The 24,726-nt window shown below is 37.7% G+C and overlaps 1 protein-coding gene across 22 annotated transcripts in view; it reads right to left on the bottom strand.

The window, feature by feature from the left end:
- SIPA1L1 (signal induced proliferation associated 1 like 1) overlaps positions 1–24,726 on the bottom strand; it is a 419,211-nt gene that overhangs the window by 163,932 nt on the left and 230,553 nt on the right. For 18 of the 22 annotated variants that reach the window (XM_063596279.1, XM_063596274.1, XM_063596282.1 and 15 more), the window contains one exon: positions 418–470. The exons of 3 other annotated variants lie outside the window; for them this stretch is intronic. The gene's annotated coding sequence lies outside the window, so the exon portion shown is untranslated. Of the gene's footprint in view, positions 1–417; positions 471–16,288; positions 16,415–24,726 lie in introns of those variants that run through there. One more of the 22 variants, XM_055097762.1, reaches the window with a different exon arrangement.

Genomic DNA, 24,726 nt, shown 5'->3' with positions numbered 1-24,726 from the left:
TTCAAGCGATTCTCCTGCCTCAGCCACCCGAGTGGCTGGGACTGCAGGTGCCCGCCACCACACCTGGCTAATTTATATATTTTTAGTAGAGACGGCGTTTCACCATGTTGGCCAGGCTGGTCTCAATCTCCTGACCTCGTGATCCACCTGCCTCGGCTTCCCAAAGTCTGGGATTACAGGCATGAGCCACTGCACCTGGCCCCTGCCATTATTTTCTTATTTAGGCCTGGATTTTAGGCCTGGAATTCAAGAGTAACTGGCACCTGCCCACAAACTGTTTCCTTCTTATATTAACAGAAGGAAACAGGCTTGCCCTAAAGAAACCACTGTGCCCTCTTCATAAAGCTCTACCAAGTGACTCAGCCTGCAGGAACAATTCAATATTGACAATTTAAAACTGTAAGTTATAAAGAATACCTTGTCTGAGCCCATCATTTTCCACCAGTAGTAGCCAGAAACTGTAAGTCCACCTAGGATTAAATAGCAAGTGTCAAGTCCAGGTTTACATTCAGATTTCCTCATTCCCCTACTCTTACCCTGCCTGTTGCACCATGCTGTCCTTTCAGAGCGTGCTTGTTCAATAATCTGTTTCCATCCATTGTAACCAGTTATGTATGCATCAGGCACTGCTCATTATCTCACTAACTCGCTAAAGCAATCTTTAAAGAGCTATTATCTACTGCAGTTTGTACATGAAGACCCAGCAGCTTAGACGAGACTGGGTCACTGCTCGAGAGTCTGATCCCTAAGCCATGTTCCTTGTACCAGGGCACCCTCCTTTCTAAAAATGCTTCCCTTTCTGCTACTTACTGAAATTTCAAGATTCAGTCTACCTGTGGTTCAGCCTTCTCTCCCCAGTGAGACTTTCAGGCTCTTGAGGAAAAGATCTGTCCAATCCTTATCCTGAAAGCACCTAAGCTTAGTACCCTTGAAATGTAATCACTAGAAATAAAAGTTACGTGCTTTCAGCTAAAATAGAATGGAAATTAACTGATAAATTATCAGAACTTCTATTGTAATCTAAAACATAATCATGGTTATTTCACACATATCTGTGTTGACGGAGAAATGCCAAAAACAAGTCCACATTAGCAAAATTTAAGAAAGGTTTCAGCTTCATCTTTCTCTCTTAAAGGGCCTTCACAACAGTAACGAATAAAAAATAGTGGGTTTGACCTTCTCACCCCAATCCACTCATCAAAGGAGCATGAAAAACAGGCATAAAAAGGAGCAAATCTCTTAAAAGATTAACAAGAAGTGACACAGAACTGGATAAAACACTGTCACAATGAAGTAACTAAAAGATAAACTAATCCACAATAGAATCGACTATTTAAAATCCCAGCAAATAAACATATTCTCACAGGACAATGGAAGGCAGTGTGGTTAATACAGCATTAAAGGGAGAGACAACTAAAACCAGAAATTTAAAACAATTACCATCAAATTAATGATGGTCAAAATAATTTTTATCTTTTACCCTCAAATAATTTTTCTCCCCACACAAGTCTCTCCTTTGCCCCTTTTCAGTCATTTTTGAACCCGGTTATATGCTTACTGAAAATTTTAATAATTGAAATAGTACAGAAAAAGTGAAAAGTATACGTCTTCTTCTACATGTCCCAATCCCAAGCCCAATGATAGTCACTCATCATAGTATACATATTCTTCCAGGCACTGTGTGTGGGCTGGGGGCACAGACAGTAAGACACTGAATGATAAGGGCAGAGGAGAGAAAGGATCCAGTGCAAGGGACAGTCAGTTCCGCAGCAACTTAAGTATTTACAGAGCCAGCAAAAGAAAGGCAAAGGGGTGGATGATTAAGAGCCAAAGAATCCACTTATGCTCACAAGCAGCAAAGGACCTCCTCCCATTCAAAGCTGACGTAAAAATGCTGGATGAAATGCTTCATATTGGAAACATTTTGAATCCTTTATTTATATCATGGTTCCGAAAATAGAAGCCCTATACAAATAATTCTGGCAACTTGTCAACAGAAATGAAAGCAGGAGCAAACAAAGTATCTTTCTTTAATGCATACCACATCCTTCCAGTTTTTTTTAAAAACTATGCACATACGCAAATATACATACATTTTATGCCTAACTTTCGAATAAAATTATTTTTAATCTAATCCCCTAAACTTAAAAATCTCTGATTTCTAAGTGAGATTTTCCTCACAAATGTATTAACTTGATCATTTAAACTCTTATTAACTTGAAAAAAAATTAATCAAAACGCAAACCAATAAAGTGTTCAAAGATAAAACCTTGTGGCAGGAAGTCTTTTTTTTTTTTTTTGCCAACCTTTTCATTTTTGTGACAAAGTAAAATAAATCCTCTAACTAGAATGTAAGTTTGATCTTAAAACATAGTCTTGTGTGTCTGCAATAATGCTTATTTTAAAAACTGATCACTTTGCCTATTCAAGACTGTTTATAAGGTGCATATTAGCACGAGTCTTAGCCTCCTTCGCTTAAATCCTCAAGGAGATAGCCTCTCTGTTTTTGCAATGTCAGAATTTCCTAAGTGCAAGATAAATCTCCCTAATTAACAGCCCAATCTCTCCACACTCTTCCCACCATGCTCCCTGAACCCTGAGCTCCAGTCAAAGGGAAAGGAAACCAGTTAAAATTTCTTGAATGCACCGGGTTCTCATGAGACTTCAGGTGAAGCCAAGTGGTAACTTCTGCTGGAACACAACTCCATTCAATTCTCTTCCTTCCTCCTCCTGTTTTATTCTTATCCACCCTTTACTCCTCTAACTCTTACTCCTCCTTCAAGATTGCACTGGGGTATGTTCTCTTTCAGGAAGTTGTCCACCCCTTCCACTCCCACCCCTACCCCACCTTATTCTTTTTACAGCATCCCTTGGGATTACTACAGGAAATTTATGGTGGTTAAAAATCAAGATTTTTGTTGTAGAAATCAAAATTTCTACTTTAAATAAATCATGATTTCACTATGTGTTATTACCTTCTAACACCAGAACTGCTGCCAAGAAAAAGTGAGGAACTGTCTTTTTGAAACTTTCTGGCATCACTGCAGTTAAAACAAGTTTTAAAGAAAGAATATGTTGAACTAAGAAAAATTCTTTGACAGAACACAAGCACAAGAACAGGCCCATCTACTGTTCTGAGTATAATAAGCATCAAAGGCATACAAATCAAAACAACACTATACGCATTAGGAAAAAGTACTGGAATACCAGTAACCACTGTTAACAGTGACAAAGTTAAAATAGACATGTCGCTAGAGATAATGGATATTGTTTCATTTTAGGGGGAGAAAAAAACCATTGGCAGGTAAGCCAGAAAATATTCATGTTGTTGAGCTCTGCAATCTCTCTTTCGACATTTGGAAATGCATAGTTGTTGAAAGCAGGAGGGATTTTCCTCTGCCCAGCTCTCGGGCATCTTTCCTCCTTCAGCAGGTCCCAGGAGCTCTGCTGGTTTGCCCTTCCTTGTGCAGCTGTAGACATCCACTCTTTCTCTTGAGGTCCCAAACTTTCTCCACATCCTTGGTTCCCAACAGACAATCAAACAGGACACACTGTGAATGCTCAGTTTTCTGATGCGCCACCCACTGAAATGTAAGTGCTTCAGGCCAGGAACTGCATCTTATTTGATTTTAGGATACTTAGTCCTTAGCAGAGGCTTAATCATAAATGTCAACCACATTTGAATAGGAAAATAGGTGGTAAAACAAACACTGAGAAGTGATTTTACAATCTGTAATAATTGTCCAAAGATACTTACTGCAATGCTATTTTATTTTTAATTCGTTTATGTTTTTATCAAAGTAATACACACAGTAGTTAAAGGCAAATAGTACCACAGGCATATAAAGTGGAGGAAACCGATACTGCTTGACTCCATCTTCTTCAGTTCCAGGAACAGCCACAGCCACTTTCAATACATAGCACTGTTTCCTTCACTATTTCCTTATTCCTAAATAACACGCTCATATTGCTACTTTTTAATTTGTCAATCTTATATAGTAAATGTTGAAGTCCTGTTGTGGAAGATGAGAAATTAGCATGCTTCCATTAAGTGTCTCTCCCATTTCCTTACCCCATTCTATGTACCTATTTATGTTCACATGTGTGTATATTAGTTATATCACATAGCTATATATATTAGGATTTATGTTACTACGGCTATATTTGCTCGGTTGCTTACTTTACTTTTCCTGAACTTACTAACGTTTCATTTATTTTCATTTGCTTTATTTCTATATACCTACGCTTAATTTTTCCTACATACAACATAAGAAGCAAAAAAATCTTGTTATTCTTTCCACACAGTCAAAAACAACAGATTCCTATCAATTCCATTTCTCCTCCCTGAAGAACTCTCTCCTAGGGCTCTTCTCATGCCCCAATCTAGCTGCTGATCTCTACGTCTCCTGAAGAGGTATTCCAGGGAACATCCCACCAATCACCATCCTGACAGTTCCTTTCTTTCTCTCCTGGATGGATCCCACGTCTCCCAGATTTCATTTCTTCTTTTCTTAATTCACTCCCTCACCTGGATGGACCACTACCTTCTTCATTTAGTAACTGCCTAAGAAGGGGTGCATGGGTGGTAAAAGCTTTGAGTCTTAGCATGCCTAGCTTTAAACTGACTGATGGTTGGCTGGGCATAAAACGACAGGTAGTAAAACATTTGCCATTAGAATTTTCAAGGTTGCTATGGTCCGAATATTTGTACCCTCCAAAACTCATGTTGAAACTTAATCCCCAGTGTGGCAGTATTGAGAGGAGGGGCCTTTAAGAGGTGAGTGAATTATGAGAGCTGTCCTTGTGAATGCTTAATCCAGTCACAGATTAATGGGTTAATGGATTAATGGGCTATCATGGGAGTAGAACTGGTAGCTTTATAAGAAGAGGAAGAGAGACCTGAGCTAGCAAGTTAGGAGGCTCAGCCCCTCAGCATGTGATGCCCTCCATCGCCTTCTCGGGATGCTGCAGAGTCCCCACCAGCAGCAGCTGGACCTTGGACATCTCAGCCTCCATCTGTGTGAAATAAATTCTTTTTAAAAATAAACTATCCAGGCCAGGCACGGTGGCTCACGCCTGTAATCCCAGCACTTTGGGAGGCTGAAGCGAGCGGATCATGAGGTCAGGAGATCGAGACCATCCTGGCTAACACGGTGAAACCCCATCTCTACTAAAAATACAAAAAAAATGAGCCAGGCATGGTGGCAGGCGCCTGTAGTCCCAGCTACTCCGGAGGCTGAGGCAGGAGAATGGTGTGAACCCGGGAGGCGGAGCTTGTAGTGAGCCGAGATTGTGCCACTGCACTCCAGCCTGGGTGACAGAGCAAGACTCCATCTCAAAAAAATAAAATAAAATAAAATAAATAAATAAATAAATAAACCATCCAGTTTCAGGTATTCTGTTGTAAGCAACAGAAAATGGACTAAGACGAAGGTATTATTTCATTAACTTCTAGCTTTTACTGTTGGAACTGAGCAGCCCAAAATAGTCTGATTCCAGTTTTTTTTTATGTTATATGCTCTTTTCTGGATTTTTCTTAGGATCATCTGTTTAATACTGGAGTAGTCTTTGTGTTGCTCTTTTTATGGTCCTTGTACTGGACACTCAGTGGACCTTCTCAACTTTCAGTTGAGTAAAATTTTATTTTATTACTCGTTGATTAATTCCTTTTCCTTCCCATTCTTTGTTCTTTCATTCTGTAAATGTCTATTCATTGGACACTGGGCCACCTGAACACTTTCTTATTTTTTTCTCCTGCACCCTCCATTTCTTTATCTTTTTCTCTTAGGTATTTGAGAGACTTTTTAAAACATCGTTTTCCAACCAGATTATTTAATCTTTCACATTGATTCTTGGGCTCAATTTTGAAGAAATTTTGTGTTCTCTGTTTCTTCCGTTTAAAAAAATCATTCTGGCCAGGTGCAGTGCCCCATGCCTATAATCCCAGCACTTTGGAAGGCCAAGACAGCTGGGTCACCTGAGGTCAGGAGTTCAAGACCAGCCTGGCCAACAGGGTGAAACCCCGCCTCTACTAAAATACAAAAATTGGCTGGGTGTGGTGGTGCGCACCTGTAATCCCAGCTACTCGGGATTACAGGTGGCTGAGACAGGGAGAATTGCTTGAACCCAGGAGGCAGAGGTTACAGTGAGCCGAGATGGTGCCACTGCACTCCAGCCTGGGTGATAGAGCAAGACTCCATCTCAAAAAAATAAAATAAAAAATCATTCTATTCTTGTTTCATGAATGCAGTATTTTCTCTCGTCCTTCTAATAAACTAATTTTTTATGTTTCCATTTCATCTTCAGTATCTTATATTCCCCAAATTTACTTTTCTTCTGTTTTGTTTTCATCACTGTCTTTTACATGCTAAGTTTTGCTAATATGTCTGCTATAACTGGCTATCCTTTTGTATTTAAAATTGAGGCATTAAAATAGCAGACTGGGCCAAGCACAGTGGCTCACACGTGTAATCCCAGCTCTTTGAGAGGCCAAGGTGGCTGAATCTCTTGAGCTCAGGAGTTCAAGACCAGCCTAGGCAACACGGCAGAACTCTATCACTACAAAACTTTAGCCAGGTGTAGTGGCGTTCACCTGTGGTCGCAGCTACCTGAGAGGCTGAGGTGTGAGGACTGCTTTAGGCTGTGAGGTGGAGGTTGCAGTGAACCGAGATCATGCCACTACACTCCAACTTGTGTGACAGAGTGAGACCTCATCTCAAAAATAAATAAATAAATAAAGATAAATGGATTTTAAAAAAGAAAAAAGAAAAAAATAGTAGACTGAAGCTCTGTGTGAGGCAAGGCTTGTTGACTACTAAGTAGACTTCATGAAAGGGACTAAGTAGAGATCTAGTTGGTTTACCCGGGGAAACTGGATAGAGCGGAAAACACTATGACTTCCTAACATCTGCTTATCCTCTAAACTTTGTATCTACATCCAGGAATCACCTCACCTTTCGTTATACAAAATCTGCCTTCCATAGTAGAAGCTAAAAATGCCACAATGTTACTTAACATAGCCGTTCTTACAGACAGGGTGCAGACACACAGTCAGCCCCTCAGCCAATGAGACATGCATGTCCTGGACTCTGAATCAACAGTAGTGTCTAAAGAAAGCAGGGAAGAGGCGAATCCATTTACATGGAAGGTTGTGGCAGAAGCAGTGCCAATGCTGCACACTGACACCCTCAGGCAAGTACTGACAGTGGCAATGTCAAGCCAGACATCCAGTGTTCATGGGCAACACCACACCAGCCTACTTGTGGGAACGAGTGTTGTCTTGGCTACCTGGCCTCCCTTGTTTTTCCTATTTTTCGAACCCAGTTCTACAGCCTTTCCAGTGATTCTACAAGCTACTAAATATTATTACCATAAATTCCATTCCTTCTTAAATCAGACAGAGGGTTTGCCCTTCTATACTGGGGGACCCACAAATGCCATATTTGTAGTTCATTTCTAGGATACATTTCAGTGTCTCTGAAGAAGAATGGTTCCACTTCCCGTCTGACTGCCAGCATCCTGGGAACAAATCTCAGCAACAAAGGTTTCAAATAATTCCTATTTCCAGAGCCTCTATAATTACACTATGGTTAGGGAAAGGACCCCAAGTATCTACTTAAAACTAATTCCACCCCTTAGTGCAATCCTCCCAGCTACTTGGGACCCTCCCATCCTGGGGTTGCAGAGAGTCAACATTTTTTGGAATCCCTCAGTAAAGCCATTCAAGACACTCTTTTCACGTCACTAAATTAGTTAAATTAAAATTCATGCCCCTCTCTCTGGTGACAAAAATGGTGTTGATCATTCAAATCTGCTCCTATGTCTTTCCCCCTTACCTGTCTTCATACATTTTTTTTATATTCCTTGAGTAACACTGGCATAGGGCTTGATGAGGGAAAGTAAATAACTACACGTGTTCAATGCAACGTATTTAACTGGAAACTGCTACACGATAAAACTGAGAACTATTGATTATAAAATATTTGACATATGCAAAAACATACCAGCCATCCAGATTTAATAACTATTAATCTGTCAAGTTTGCTGCACATCAAAAAGTAAAGAAACATTATGAATATAGCTAAAATATCAACTTCCCATCCCATGCTTCTCCTGGCCTCTCCAGAGGAACTTTCTTCCTAAGGACAGTATGCATTCTTCCGACACACATTTTGTTAAACTTTTACAAAATGGAAATGGACCCATAATAGTACTGTGTGTTTATGAAATTTATATAGATGGTATCATTTGGAATGTATCCTTTTGCAACTTTCTTTTTTCACACAAAATTATTATCAGGATTTGGCTTCTCTGTCTATGGAGCAGCCATTCCTCTTTCATTCCTTTACTTGCTTAATAAACTTGCTCTCACTTTACGGATTCACCTCGAATTCTTTCTTGCACAAGATCCAAGGACCCTCTCTTGGGGTCTGGATTGGGACCTCTTTCCAGTAACATCTTCCTAGCGAACCAAGGAGGAACTATGCTAAGGAGACCTCTGACCCAGAGGAAACAGTGCAACACCAATTGGTCAACTCTGGATATCATCTTTTGTCAGAACTCAGGCTTGTGAATGGCCCTCACCATACTGATGCTTTCTGACTGAGCTCCTCTATTCCCTGGATACAAGACACCCTAACAGTTTGGCAAGAATATCATCACACCTATTCGGCCTGAAGAAGTTACAAAAGATGGATTTTTGTCCCTCTACAACCCTTAGGATTAAGGGTTCCCTTGTAAAAGGGAGGAGAGAAATATGTCAGAGGTGTTCAAACCTGAGCGACTCCATCTTGTATAGAGGCTGGGTAAAATGAGACTGACACCTATGGGCTGCATTTCCAGGAGGTTAGGCATTCTAAGTCACAAGATGAGATAGGAGGTCAGCACAAGATACAAGTCTTTAAGACCTTGCTGATAAAACAGGTTGTGATAAAGAAGCCAGCCAAACCCCACCAAAACCAAGATGGCAATCAAAGTGACCTCTGGTTGTCTTCACTGCTCCTTATATGCTAATCATAATACATTAGCATGCTAAAAGACATTCCCACCAGCACTACTGCAGTTTACAAATGCCATGGCAACATCTGGAAGTTGCCCTATATGGTCTAAAAAGGGGAGGAACCCTCAGTTCTGGAAATTGTCCACCTCATTCCCAGAAAACTCATGAATAATCTGACCCTTGTTTAGTATATAATCAAGAAATAACTAAAAGTTTGCTCCACTGAGCAGCCCATGCTGCTGCTCTGCCTATGGAGTAGCCATTCTTTTAATTCCTTTACTTTCTACATAAACTTTCCCTCACTTTAAAAAAAAAAATTACTATCAAGATTTCTCCACGTTGCTACAAAAAGTTATAGATCCTTTATAAACGGCTTCTGTTTTTCCATTTTTTGCATACACCAGAATTTGTTGACTGATGTCTAGATTTCCAATTTTTTGCTATTAAAAACAATGATAGGATGAACCTTCCTTTCACATCTTCTTTAGAAACATGCAAAAGTCTCTCTAGAGAGCTCTAGAATGGGAACTGCTGAAAGTTTAAGTTGGAGCATCTTTCAACATCCTTAGAGAAAGTCAAACTTCACTCCAAAGTTGTAACAATTTTACAACTCACAGTAATGTGTGGGGGGCCCTGCTTGCTGCCACAGCTTTGCTTTTAAATTATGACTAATATAAGAATATAAAGTGTTATCTTGTTGCTTTCATTAGGCTTTCCCTGATAATTAGAGAATTTTAATTTGTTTACTGATCTTACCCACTTATGTTCTGTCCATTTTTCTAATAGGTCTTTTTCTTCATTGTTACTGATAAGGTAGAATTCCTTTATATACTATGGATATTAACCCTTCATTAGACATATACGTCTGACTTTATTCGCAGAGTCTGTACCTTGTGTTGGCTTTTGTTTAAAGTGTATTTTTTATATATCTGTATTTGAAAATTTTAACATGGTAAGATTTATAATTCGGTGTTTTGCTCTAAAGGCCTCCCAGTCACCAATATCATACAGATGTCTTCCCATATTTTCTTCTAAACGTTTAGAAATGTTCCTTTAAAATAGGATTAAATGGCTTTAATTCATCTAGAATTTACAGGAATATATTTTTATCATACTGTCCCACCACTACTTCTTAAATAGCCATCAATACTTTTGAATTACTGACTTGTATACAATGTCAAAAACAAGTTCCCGTGCATGTGGAGGTCTCTTTCTGTGGTCTCTCTTCTGTTTTGATGGTGCATTTCTCTCTCCGTGTGCTAGTGCCACACCAATTCAAATGCCACAGCATTATAATACATCCTGCTAACCCCATTAATTCTACTTCCTCGGCTAATTTTAGAATCACTCTGTCAAGTTTCATGCCAAACACTCTTGGTTCTGCTGTTTCATTTTTGAATTGCACAAATTTATAAATTAGTTTAGGGAACTTTAAATTATTTTTAATATTGAGACTTCCCACTCAGTAACATATACAGCTCCTATTTATTTAGATCTGCTTTAATAACTTTTAATTCATAAGGCCATTGCATATCTTCTGCTAGGTTATTATAAAGTAAATTATTTTATTTTGTGACTAAGATCATTCATGTGATCATATTTTCTAATATACCGTTACTGGTGTACTACAAAACTATTGGGTTTTTTTGTTTATTTACTTCATATCTAGTAATCTTACTGAAGTCTTATTAGAGTTAATATTTTGATGATTCTCTTTAATTTCCCTAGTTAGACACTCATATCATTTTCAAAATGACAATGTTTTTCTTTTGTTGTCTTACTGAGTTGGCTAGTAGTTAACATGGCCTAAATTTAAGATATAATGTTAAATTTAAAAATAAATATATTACATTCTACTCTGTGAACATATATTTATATATGCAAAAGCACAAGGACTTCAGAGGAATATGGAAAAATAAAAAGTTAATTTTTTGGAAGGATTTTTCTTTTTATAAATATTTTCTATAAAGGAGTTTTCCAAAAACTGTAATTACTTTGGAAGTAATATACAGGAAATTACATACACCCCATAATTTTTATTAAAAGTAATGAGAGATCAGTAAGAAAGTTATAAAAACATGGCCAGAATATTTAAAGGAGGAGTAAATCTTACCATATGTGGATATTTATTTATGCAATGATACAGGATTTGACAACCCAAATGACTATTGCATATAATCCACCACCTTCACTAAAGGACATGGCAAGGAGTTTGTTACAGATTATATTATTATATTTCTTACTGCATGACTTTAGTGTGGAAAAGAGATTATACTTTCAAAATTATTCTTGAAATGCAATTAATTTTTGCTTGATTACAAAATTCATGAAAGGTGGAACCTTCGGTAAAATCTCTAGGCAGGCCTACCAACCCCCTTCCCAAAACCAAATTCAGTATCTCTGCAATTAAGAGCACATAAGGAAAATAACTTCAAAAAAGTCTCCTGTAAGACAAGGTCTCCAGAGCCTAGCAAATTACTAAGAAGAAAACCAACAAAAACAACACCTGACCCAACTGAAAAGGTTGTGTTGTATAAGACAGACAAAAATTGATCAACAGAATGCAGGGAAAATTGTTGGAGAGATCATGTGAATGGAAGACATTAGGATAAACATTAAAAACAAGACACTAGGATAAAAATGGGAATTTCCAAATACAAACTCCAAAAGAAGAAAATATTAACAAATAGAAAAGAGCCAATGTTCTTCAGAAGAGGACACACTTTTCTTTTCCACATTCTCACCAACAACTTAAAATTTTTGTCAATCTGATCGTGTGAAACCAAGTACTCTTTATAGGGACAGAAACAGAAGGCATGGTTCACTGGATGAAGAGAAAAGACCAAAAACATACCTTTAAGTGAGGAATTAAAGTATGGAAAAGTAACGATAAGAACCTGTGAAAGTAACTAGTACTTATTTTACTATTAAGTGGACAGCTACACTAAGCGGAGAAAGAGCTAAAGAAGAAGAAAGAAAATGCCAAGGATGGCCGGGCGTGGTGGCTCACTCCTCCAATCCCAGCACTTTGGGAGACCAAGGCGGGCGGATCACAAGGTCAGGAGTTCGAGACCAGCCTGGCTAACACGGTAAAATCCCGTCTCTACTAAAAATACCAAAAAAATTAGCCAGGCGTGGTGGCACATGCCTGTAATCCCAGCTACTTGGGAGGCTGAGGCAGGAGAATTGCCTGAACCCCTGGGAGGCAGAGGTTGCAGTGAGCCAAGATCGTGCCACTGCACTCCAGCCTGGGCGACAGAGTGAGACTCTGTCTCGGAAAAAAAAAAAAAAAAGAAAGAAAGAAAATGCCGAGGATAAGAAGTCAGGACATCAAGGAAGAGGAAGAAGACTACACGTTTTTCTAAATGGAGTACCTGCTGAAACAAAAGCAGACCTCCATGTATGTTTAAAAAAAAAAAAAGAAGAAGAAAAAAAAAGTCACAGAAATACATTCATTTATGCACATTATACCCAAGAAAAGTATAGAGAGTATAACTTTAAGTTATAAAAGAAAATAGTATTAAGAAGGAAAATGAGGCCAGATATTGCAGCTCATGCTTGTAATCTAAGCACATTGGGAGGCTGAGGCAAGAGGATCGATTGAGCCCAGGAGTTCAAGACCAACCTAGAAAACATAGCAAGACTCCATCTCAAAAAAACAAATTTAAAAATTGGCCAGGCATGCTGGTACATGCCTGTAGTCCCTACTACTTGGGAATTTGAGGTGAGAGGATCCCTTGAGACAGAAGGTGGAGGCTGCAGTGAGCTGTGTTCGTGCCACTGCACTACAGCCTAACAGAGTGAGACTCCAGTTTTTAAAAAATAAAAAAGGAAAATGAGAAAAAAACATAACTAATATCTACTGAGCACTTTCTGTATGACTGTGGAAAGCACACTGCAGTATAAGAAGAAAATGCCTGGAAATATACATATAGTGCAGTAAGAATACACAGGACCACTGCCTAAGATTGCTGGAGAGTTACGAAAACTTTCACAAAGAAAACAGTGGAGCTGAAACTCTGAGGTAAAATAGGACAAACCTAGGAGACAGAAGTTCAGTAAAGAAGACAGTGTGTGCTATAGCAGAAAGGAATGAATTGAAATCCACTGCATTGTGGGGTAGTACAGAATAATAATAGGATTGAGAACAGAAGCAATGAGATAAATAGGTCATGAGAAGTGGCTTAGTTCAGATGTTACACTCAAAATCATTTGAAGATATAAAAGGAAATGTCATGTCCAATAAATCAAAAGGCACTGACTGTAATTCTTAAGGAGTCATAGTTTTAAAAAACACCTTAGTAATATAAGTGAAAAACAAAAGCAAATTACTTTAACTTATTAAAAGAACCTCAGTTTGTATTAAGAAAGAAAATACGAAATCCAAGATGTACAAACCAAAAGAAGACAGAAAAAATTTTAAAGAAGATATTTAACAAAATCGTGTTAAAAAAAAAAACGAGGAGGTACTATTATTGTCAAGTTTAAAAGAAAAACATCAAGCTAGATGCTATGATAAAAGAAGTATTTGTACTAAAACATGACATTTTATGTCAAGTAGTAATAAATAAAATCAAGACAAAAACTGAGATATAAAAAGAGAAATCAACTGAAATGAATCACAATAATTAGACAAATATTTATTGTATGTCTACTCTATGCCAGGTATTATTCTTAGTACCCAGACTACAGCACTGGTCAAACTGACAAAAGTCCCTGCCTGCCTTCCATGGAGTTACAGTCCAGGGAAACAGGCAGACAACAAATAAATAACAACATTTTTTGACATGCTACAAAGTACTATGAACAATAATAAAGCAAGAAAGGGGGCCACGCCTGTAATCCTAGCACTTTGGGAAGCCGAGGCGGGCGGATCACTTGAGGTCAGGAGCTCAAGACCAGCCTCACCAACATGGCAAAACCCCACCTTTACTAAAAATACAAAAAATTAGCCGGGTGTGGTGGCAGGCGCCTGTAATCCCAGCTACTTGGGAGGCTGAGGCAGGAGAACTGCTTGAACCCGGGAGTGGAAGTTGCAGTGAGCTGAGATTTTAATTTCCTGATTAAATTAAGAAGTCACACATTATATGTTCCATACACATAGAAAAAAATACAAATAACAAAACATGAAATAAAAACCAGCAGGTTATCCAACGAATTCTGGGTTAAATAGGATGCCAATCTTAACATGCAAGATACTGAAAAAGCTATTCTATTAATTGAGCATTTATTATGTGCTGAACACTTTAATAGCAACTTTGGATACATTATTGATGTACACAAATGAAGTTTTAGGCAATATTAGTAAATCTGTTAATAATCCATATAACTAAAACATGAAAAAAGTGTAAAAATCATTTAACAGACACAAAGTAAGCATTTAATAATAAAATTCTACATGAAGTTTCTTATGGGTTCTATTTTTGATAAACACACTTATTTTAAACAACAAAAAATGATTATTATTATAAAGACTGGGTAATTTACTATGTCCTAAAATGAAATGATACAAATATTAGGGAAAAATAAACAAAAGTATCATTTTTTTTCTGATGTCATAGATATGATACCTGTTATACTGACCATAGTATCCCCAAGAGTCTAATGCACTATCAGGCACATAGATTGAGACAATATAGTATATATATTATGAATAAAATATATAATTACTTACATTAAAAGTTTACAAAAATTGTTCAGAAAAAATATTAATAGATCTTTGTGAGGTGACATCTATGGCTAACAAATATTCTACACCAAGAATGTATCATTTTACAACGTGAAAAAATATACTGTGTTACTTAAGAAAGTAACAGACTAATCAAGAACAGAAGAATGCCATTTACAAGAGGAAAAAAAATAAGTAGGAAATATTTAGCCTGGGCCGGGCATGGTGGCTCACGCCAGTAATCCCAGCACTTTGGGAGGCTGAGGCAGGCAGATCACCTGAGATCAGGAATTTGAGACCAGCCTGACCAACATGGTGAAACTCCGTCTCTACTAAAAATACAAAATTAGCTGGGCGTGGTGGCACATGCCTGTAATTCCAGCTACTTGGGAGGCTGAGGCAGGAGAATGGCTTGAACCCAGGAGGAGGAGTTTGCAGTGAGCTGAGACCATGCCATTGCACTCCAGCCTGGGCAACAAGAGTGAATGAAACTCCATCTCAAAAAGAAAGAAAATATTTAGCCTTACTACCATAAAAGAAATTCAAAGTAATTCTTCACTTGTTAATTAACAAAAAAATTTTTAATTGCCAATAATCAATGCTGGGGAAATTGACAGAAAAACTTTTATTTTTATATCTTGCTGGTGGGCACTGCGAATTAATGCTATTGGATTGTACAATGCTATTGGATTGCGATCAGCTAAATGTTTCAAAAGACATTAAAATATGAAGAATCTAAAGAAAGTAATATACAACATTAAAAATAACCTATATAAAGATGGAATTATAGCATTGCTAATGGCAGCACAAAATGGAACTAAATGTATAACTGGGAAATGATTAAGTACATTGTGACACCAAAGCAATTTTTAAAGTACTATACTACATGGGAAAAATTTTATGATATGGTAAGCCTAAAAAGTGGAATATAAATGTATATATATGATGATCATTGCCCATGTTTTTTGAAAATGAATCAAGCCATTTTAATTACAAATAAAACAAAATTAATCTTCTAGAGAGCTACTAAAAAGAACTCTTTTTAGAAAGCATAAATTCATTAAATAGCTTTCAAATTTCAATTTTAGAGTGTTATGACTCAATTCCCATTTCATCATATACTTAATAACAAGGAAGTCTCTAAAACACAGTATTTGCTATCCTAATATCTAAATCATCCCCTACAATGACAGGATATGTATGACTACAGAAGAATATCTGAAGAACCTGAAAAAAAATCCCTAATTTATTCCAGAAGACCAAGAATCAAGAAGTCAAAATGCACAGGGCTTCTAAGTTTATCTAATACATACTGTCCTCACTCCAGCAGGTATGGAAGACACAGTCCATTAACTAACCCATACTGTTCTCCCAATTCTTTACTAACAACAGATTCTCAAGTTGTTCAGGTGGGTGTGGGACACCTTGGTGTGTCCTAGAAGATACATCAGGAATTTTCAAAATTTTCTAATGGACTCTTTTGCCCTGTGGCCATGGACTGGTTTAGGGGTAACTAGTCAGGAACAGATTAGTCCTAAATCAGGACTAATGAAAAGTAAACAGAAGTCTGCAACACTCTTTAGCTTTCCTGATAAAAAGGGACTGATTCACCTAGCCTTTACCTGCTACCTTCTTACTCCCCCTTCTTCCTCCTGGAGTACATGGTACCTAGAAGAGCAACAGCCATCTTATCATTCATAAGACTAGCATGAGGAAAGATACCAACAGAATCAAGGAAAAAGCTCCAGGGTCCCTTGTGACATCACTGAACATGTGTAACAGCCCTGGACTGTTGATTTCTGGGGCTACTTTTTATGTGGGAGAATTAATTTCCTTTTGCTTATGCTACTAGAGAGGTTTTCTAATGCTTGCAGATGACTGCATTCCTGACACAAGTAAATCTGAATAGGTAAATATGAATTTTATTCACAAATACTTAAGAATTTAATTTTTACCAAAAGTAGACAATATTTTGATCAAAGATAAAGTTTAAACAGAAGTTTGCAAGTAGAATGAAGAAACCAATGAACACATTAATGGTAGGTAGATTACAGTAGGGTCTTTAAGATGCATCTTTAAATTCAGTTACAATAATCAGAGTCCACTAAAAAATATACAAATATTTTACACATGGAGCATAAATTTAGTGTGTTAATGAAAAAGTCTCACTCCCCCAGCCTATTTTTCAATGATTATTCAAGGACAAGTTTTCCATGTCAAGTCCAGTTCAGTAACATGAAGTGAAACTTTATACAAAAAAAAAAAAAAAGTTTATATAATTCTACTTTGAATGGGAATAAACTTATTTTTTCAATAGTTAGAAAACATGCTTTTGGAAATTTTAAGAATTACATTTTAATTTCATAGAAAAAATGCAGAAAAGTTTTTATTCTGTTCACAACCATAGATCAGGTTAAAAGCATACTCATGATAAATCAGGAACTAGGTCAAAATCTTTTGGCTTTAAAAACAATTGTTCTTTTTATTACTCTATACTTATTTGGCAGGTAAAGAAAATGTTACAGTATTTCACATAACATCTCTATGAGACCCTTACCACCATAAATGATAAAATCATGAATGCTTGACAATATTTTACAACAATCCTGGCATAAAATTTTTCTGGGAGAGTCCAATGCCACTGGGCAGGGGAAAATCTATAAAAAGTACCTACTATTAAGAAAAGTTGGGAAAACTTCCTTTTGATGCCTTTCTCTACAAAAAGTAAAGCTGAGGCTGGGCACAGTGGTTCAAGACTATAATCTCAGCACTTTGGGAGGCCGAGGCGGGCAGATCACCTGAGGTCAGGAGTTCAAGACCAGCCTGGCCAACATGGCGAAACCACCTCTCTACTAAAAATACAAAAATTAGCTGGGTCTGGTGGCGCGTGCCTGTAATCCCAGGTACTCGGGAGGCTGAGGTAGTAGAATCGCTTGAACCAGGGAGGCGGAGGTTGCAATGAGCTGAGATAGCACCACTGCACTCCAGTCTGGGAGATAAGAGTGTGACTCCATCTCAAGAAAAAAAAAAAAAAAGTAAAGCTGAAATTACGATTGAGTAGAAAATGAAAATGTTGACATCTGCTGCTAGTTTGCATGCATCAAAATGCTTCGGCAAGGCCAAGTGCCCTGGCTTACACCAGTAATCCCAACATTTTGGGAGGTCAATGCTGGAGGATCACCTGAGGCCAGGAGCTTGAGATCAGCCTTGGCAATACAGCAAGACCGTGTCTCTACAAAAAATAAGAAACTTAGCCAAGTGTAGCGGCGTGCACCTGTAGTCTCAGCTATTTAGGAGGCTCAGGTAGGAGACTTGGTTGACCCTGGAGGTTTGAGTATATAGTGAGCCATGACTGTGCCACTGTACTTCAGCCTAGGTGACAGAGCAAATCCTGTCTCTAAAAAAACAAAAACAAAATGCTTCAGGAAATTAAAAAGAGACTCCCAGATTATCTAGATTCACAAACTAAACCTACATCAGCAAACTACCTAAGTGCACATATGCCCGTTCAACAGCAACCACGGCTTTCACCAGCCTTCCACACCATTTCTGATTACAGTTCTGGTTACAGCCAAGTGAAAACAGAGAGAGTGGTTAGCTAAGGCTCTTTAGTAACCTTCTCCCAGGAGAGAAATCTACCTTGAAACATGATGGAGCTCTCCACTGTCTGTAGTTTCCTACTGTCTCCTAAAAACCTATCACTCTTGATGTTATCCAGAAAATTAATGGCAAAGGTAAAACCAGGTTCATCTTTAGAAAAACAATGCTCTCTATATAGTCATGAGATCACCAAACATCTCATACAATGGCTGGTAAATTCTAGGTACTCAAGCAGAAGTATTTCTTTTTCCTATAATTTTAAGTCCGTGCCCTGATATTCACTCAACAAATATCCATTATTCCATAAATATTTGAGGCATCATTCTACGTGCTGAAAATACTGCCCTAAAAATGTTTATATTTACTTCGAGAGACAGACAACAAACAAACATATGATGTAAGAGTATCACTACGTACTTAGGCTTTAAATTCAATAAAATATTTTTTTACCTATGTCACCTGGAATGCCAACAAGAATATTACTTCTAAAAGTGAGTTTTTGGTGTAAAAATCATGAGACAACTGATTTAAGTATCACAAACCAACACTTAATAATTACCTACGATGTAAGTTAGCAATATTCATTTTCCAGCAAATTGGAAGCATTTTCACTTCAATGGATTTATGTATTTCTAAAAAATTGAACTTGTACAAATTAGAAATATAGCAGTTATCACCATAAACTATGTTGGCAGTCAACTTGAGCCTAATGCTACAATCCATAACTATCACAGGAAAGTGAGGTAGGTTTTTTTATATCGGTTACATCTGAAAAGAGTCACAATTTCTGGGCCTCTTAAAGTATGAACTCACATAGGAGTCAATCATGACTAGTTTAATTTTATTTTACTTTGTTCATTTTCATATTTGTATTCAATAAGGTACTTTCGCAACGAACCAAATGTAACAGAACCACAGATTAACACAGAATTAAACAGGCACTCACATATCAAGTACCACATCAAAGCCAAAAGTTAACAATTAGCGCAAGTGGCCCCTTTGTGCAGAGAACTACAAAAATACAACCTGTAGTAACCATGATCAGCAGCAAAGTGCTCCTAATTCTCAAATAGTGGATTTCTTTTCTTATGAAATTAATGGGTGGTAAGGACTTAGTTTGAAATTAATAAAATGTCAGGGAAAAAATGTGATATCTAATGGGGAAACATTTTCCATGAGCAAAACTAATGAAAGAAATCACAAAAGAAAACATTGACAGATTTGGGTACATGAAACTTTTAAACATCTGTACATTAAAAGGCAAACCAAATACTAGTTTAAAAAATACCATAAATACAACACAGATTGAATACACTGAATATATGCAAAGATTTGTGAAGGAAGATAAAATACTAAGACTCCAAAAGAAAAATGGGAAAAGAAGTATTAATGGGTGTGGTGTTATGATAGCTATATTGGTTTTTGTCCACAGTTCCTAGCTCCTAACTCCCACAGTCCTTGTTATAATGCTGGGGTACTTTAGGCCTCAGGAAACAGAATCTCTCTCTCTCTCTGACCTCCTGTCCTTTCACCTGCCCAAGGCAGGGCTCTAATCTGATTGTGGATCAAAAGACCCTCATTCCAGAGAGTCCTGCTCCATATCCTACGGGAAGGAAAGCTACACAGAAAGGCCAAGAAAAGTCTGAATAGACAGGCCTTGCTGGGTTTAGATAATGTGCTTTTTGTCCAATCACATTTCTACACGGTTGTCAACCAGGCCATGTAATAAAGTCTCCTTGTATAAAAACCCAAAGGACCAGGTTTGAAGAGCTTCTGGAGAGGTGAACATGTAGAAGTTCTTGGAAGGTGGCACGCCAAAGGAGGGCACGGAAGCTCCGTGCTCCTTCCCTGATACCTTGCCCTACACAACGCTTCATCTGAATCCTTTGTAATATCCTTTTAAATAAATCAGTAAACATGTTTCCCTGAGTTCTGTAAGCTGCTCCAGCAAATTAATTAAACCCAAACATGGGGTTGTGGGAACACCAACTTAAAGTTGGTCAGTCAGAAGTCTGGAGGCCTGGATTTACCAATGATGTCCAAAGATGTAAGGGGCAGTCTTGGGGACTGAGCCCCCAACCTGTGGAATCTGACACTATCTTAGGGTGGATAGTGTTGGAACTGAATTGAGAACATCCAGCCAGTGTACGCTGTTTGGCATGTGGAGAAAAAAACCCACAGCTTTTGTCACAGAAGTGTTTTCTGTGTTGATGATTGTCATGGTGGTATGAAAGCAGAGGAAAGACACGGTTTGAGAGTTTTTCTGAAACAGTAGGCAATTTACAAAAGAAAAAATTGGTTAAACATTTGAAAAATGTTTCTGTTCAATAAATACAATACAGGCACACCTCATTTTATGGCACTTCACTTTATTGCACTTTGCAGGTGTTTTTTTACAAATTGAAGGTGTGAGGCAACCCTGCATTGAGCAAGTCTGTCAGTGCCATTTTTCCAACAGCATGTGCTCACTTCCTGTCTCTGTGTCACATTTTGGTAATTCCCACAATATGTCAAACTTTGTCATATTATTACATCTGTTTTGGTGATTTCTAATCTGTGATCTTTGATATTACTACTAATCTTTTGGGGAATGCCACAAACTGCACTCACAGAAGACGGCAATCAATCAACAAATGTCAAACAATCAACAAATGTCGTTTGAGTTCTGACTGCTCCACCCACCAGCCATTCCCCATCTGCCTCCCTCTCTTTGGGCTCTCTAGTCTCTGAGACCACAACACTGAAATTAGAATGGCCTCTAAGTTCAAGCGAAACTTGAAAGTGAAAGGAAGAGTCACAGGTGTCTCATTTTAAATCAAAAGCTAGAAATGATTAAGCTTAGTGAGGAAGACATTTGAAAGTTGAGAGGCTGAAAGCTAGGGATTGTACCAGTTAGCCAAGTTGTGAATGCAAAGGAAAAGTTTTTGAAGAAAATTAAAAGTACTACTGCAGTGAACACATAAATGATAAGAAAGCAAAACAGCCTTACTGCTGAGATGGAAAGTTTTAGTGTTCTGGAGAGAAAGAAGATCAAATCAGCCACAACATTCTCTTAAACCAAAGCCTAATCCAGAGCAAGGCCCTAACTCTCTTCAATTCTATGAAGGCTGAGAGAGGTGAAGAAACTCAGAAGAAGAGTTAGAAGCCAGCAGACATTGGTTCATCAGGTTTCGGGAAGGAAGCTGTCTCCATAACATGAAAGTGCAAGCTCACCAGCAAGTTATCCAGATGATCTAGCTAAAATGATTGATAAGGTGACTACACTAAACAACAGATTTTCAGTATAGATGAAACAGCCTTCTCTTAGAAGAAAATGTCATCCAGGACTTTCATAGCTACAGAGGAGAAGTCAATGCCTGGCTTCAAAGGTTCAAAGAACAGTCTGACTCTCTTATTAGGGGCTAATGCAGCTGGAGACTTAAAGTTGAAGTCAATGCTTATTTACAATCTGAAAATCGTAGGGCCCTTAAGTATGCTTTAAGAAAAATAAGAGGTATTAATTTTTATAAAATGTGCTCATTAGCTACTGGAAGAGTGAAATTGTTTTTTTTTTTTAAATTAGGAATATGTATCGAGAGCCTTTAAAATGCTTACATACTTTTTCTCCCAGTTATTTTATTCCTGAGTATTTTTTAAGGAAACAATTCAAAAGACAAAATTCTGTGCAAAAAAAGGGTTCATCACAGCATTATTTAGGATAGCAAGGAGCTATAAACAACCTAAATGCTCCCAAACTATGTTTATAGCAATAAATATTATAAAAAGCGTGGTAGCCCGAGTGTAGCAGATCAGGGGAACAAGAATGAAATTCCCAAAACCTCACCAAAAAATTTTATGAAGAATCAAATCACAGGATGTTGTAATTTGTGAACTGTTATCTTTTTCTTATCAATATAGAAGTTAACAACAACAACAACAAGCTCTCTTTATACAGAAGGTCACCTGTGGGAAGTGTTACTCAAGAATGCTGAGAACATCTTCGGTTTCACAGTGGGGCAGAACTGACAGGGAGCTAAAGACTGAAAGCAACAGAAAAAGAACATCTTTTCTCACCAGCCTACATCAGAAAAGCAGATACATTTTTTAACTTTCTTCTTTAAAAATCTTTATATTTTTTATTTTTAAGTCTGTGGTGTTTAAGTTGCACGATTTTCTTTAAGGTCATCTGCTTTTAAATTCAATATCATGGCTTCATGTGTGCAAAGAAAGCAGTAATACTGTTTAAAAAGAAATGAGGAATCTAAACTTCCTTAAATTAACATTTGAAGGTTTGAGCACAGTGAAGCCAAGGTTCAATATCAAGACATTAATTTGTTCAGAAAAAAAAAATACTGTATCTTAAACAGAAAAAAATCTCTAAACTACCTTTGCTGAACAGAAATAACGTATCAGTACCATGTTCCTACAAACTAACAGAAGATGCTACAGGTCGTAAATATTAAGAAAGAAAACTTTTTTCTCTAATTTTATATTCATCCTTGCTACATTTGAAAGGACTGAACGGAATATTCCATTCAGATAGGCCAAAGTTCAAAGTCTGTACCTGGATGAGGACATGAATTTCAAACACAAACCACAATCTGAAAAATAGTCTGTCTCTAGTTACTTTATACAAAACACTATGCTAAGGTCTCAATTTAAGAAAGCTGACAAGAATTGCATTTATTCAATGAATCAATCAGTTCTACACTAAAAACTAGGTTACATACATTCTGATATTTGTTTTCTATATGAAAAAAAAGAATTGTATATGATGTAGAGTAGCCCTACCTAAACAATACAATGGGATCTTTGAAGCACACAAATCTATAAAATGGGTGCAGGCCAAGGAAAAAGTCTCCTTCCCTACACATTCCTGGTATATTTTACCTTATCTCAGAATATCAATTCACAGGTCTGTTCAAATTATACTGTTAGCATTTCCTAAGAAAAAGTAAGCTCTGAAAAACATGCCTTTCCTATCTTGACATCCAATTAAAACATTCAAACTAATACCCTATTTGGCTGACTGAGGTAAGGAGGAAGAGAAGAGAGGAAAAAAGAATGCAGAAGCAAAATGTTTTTTCCTCTTCTGTCATTACCGTTTTTAACTTAACATGTCTCAAAGTGTTTAGCTCCATGGTGATGGGAGCAGAGGAAAAATATAGAAACACTGAAAGAACAAATTCCCCCAGAATATTTTAGGGTTCCTAACACAAAGTGTACTGTGGAATTATAGAAACATACAAGTTGAAAATAGATTCTTATAACTTAGTAATGGTGGAAGATGAACAATCTTTCCTTATAATAGCTTTTAAAAATCTGCTACATTCACCCCACCAAAAAAGCTGAGCCAGATTTCTATCTGATTTTTTAAAAATTATTATCTCTCAGTATAAAGGAAATAGAAGAAAAAGTATTCATTGTTTAGAAGAGTGGATTTCAACAGGGGAGACTCTGCCCTCCAGAGTGACACTGAGCAGCATTTGGAGATATCGGCAATCTGAACTGAGGAGGCGCTATTGGCATCTCGTGGGTAGAGGCCGGGGATGCAGCTGAACATGTAATTCCACAGCCCTTCACAACAAAATTATCTGACCCCAAATGCCAGAGTCCTAAGGTTGAGACCCTGGTTTAGAAATACTTTCGACACTGAAATGTGCAGATTTATAACCACTCAAGTTCCAAAAGACAGTCCCTTAGGTCAAAGTAAGGAAGGAAGGCTCCAAGGCACTCGGTAGTCCCCACAGACTGATGTATGGAATGACTGAACTTTCATACTAAGGATACAAACTCAAAAGCTGCTGCAGGAGAAAAGTTCAACCATTCAATAAATTACCAGCTTAAAAGAAACAGGATCCCAGCACTTTGGGAGGCCGAGGCGGGCGGATCACAAGGTCAGGAGATCGAGACCATCTTGGCTAACACGGTGAAACCCCGTCTCTACTAAAAATACAAAAAAAAAATTAGCCGGGCGCAGTGGCGGGCGCCTGTAGTCCCAGCTACTCGGGAGGCTGAGGCAGGAGAATGTCGTGAACCTGGGAGGCGGAGCTTGCAGTGAGCCGAGATTGTGCCACTGAAATCCGGCCTGGGCTAAAGAGCGGGACTCCGTCTCAAAAAAAAAAAAAAAGAGAAAGAAAGAAACAGGGTATGGGAAAATACATTTGTAAATAAACCTAAAATTTTAGCTAACATAAAATCAGTATAACCTATTAAATGAAGATAATATCAATGATATTCTGTACCTTTTGTGGTAGTAATAATAGCTATGGTACAATTAATTTCCACTTACTGGTTCTTGCTTGCTAAAACTTTCAAGATCTCAAAGTTTTAATTAAATGGCTTAGGATACATTTATTCTTTACTACAATTAATAACATTTTCTGGCCCTTGTTCTGTGAACTGTCCTAAAGCCTGGGGAAAGGATGGCGGGTACAGCAATCAAAGCCATCACTCTTGAGGGGCTTACAGTCTAGTAGGG

The sequence above is a fragment of the Pan paniscus genome, chromosome 15 (assembly GCF_029289425.2).
Source record: "Pan paniscus chromosome 15, NHGRI_mPanPan1-v2.0_pri, whole genome shotgun sequence".
NCBI lineage: Eukaryota > Metazoa > Chordata > Mammalia > Primates > Hominidae > Pan > Pan paniscus.
This window is presented reverse-complemented; position numbering and strand designations above follow the sequence as displayed.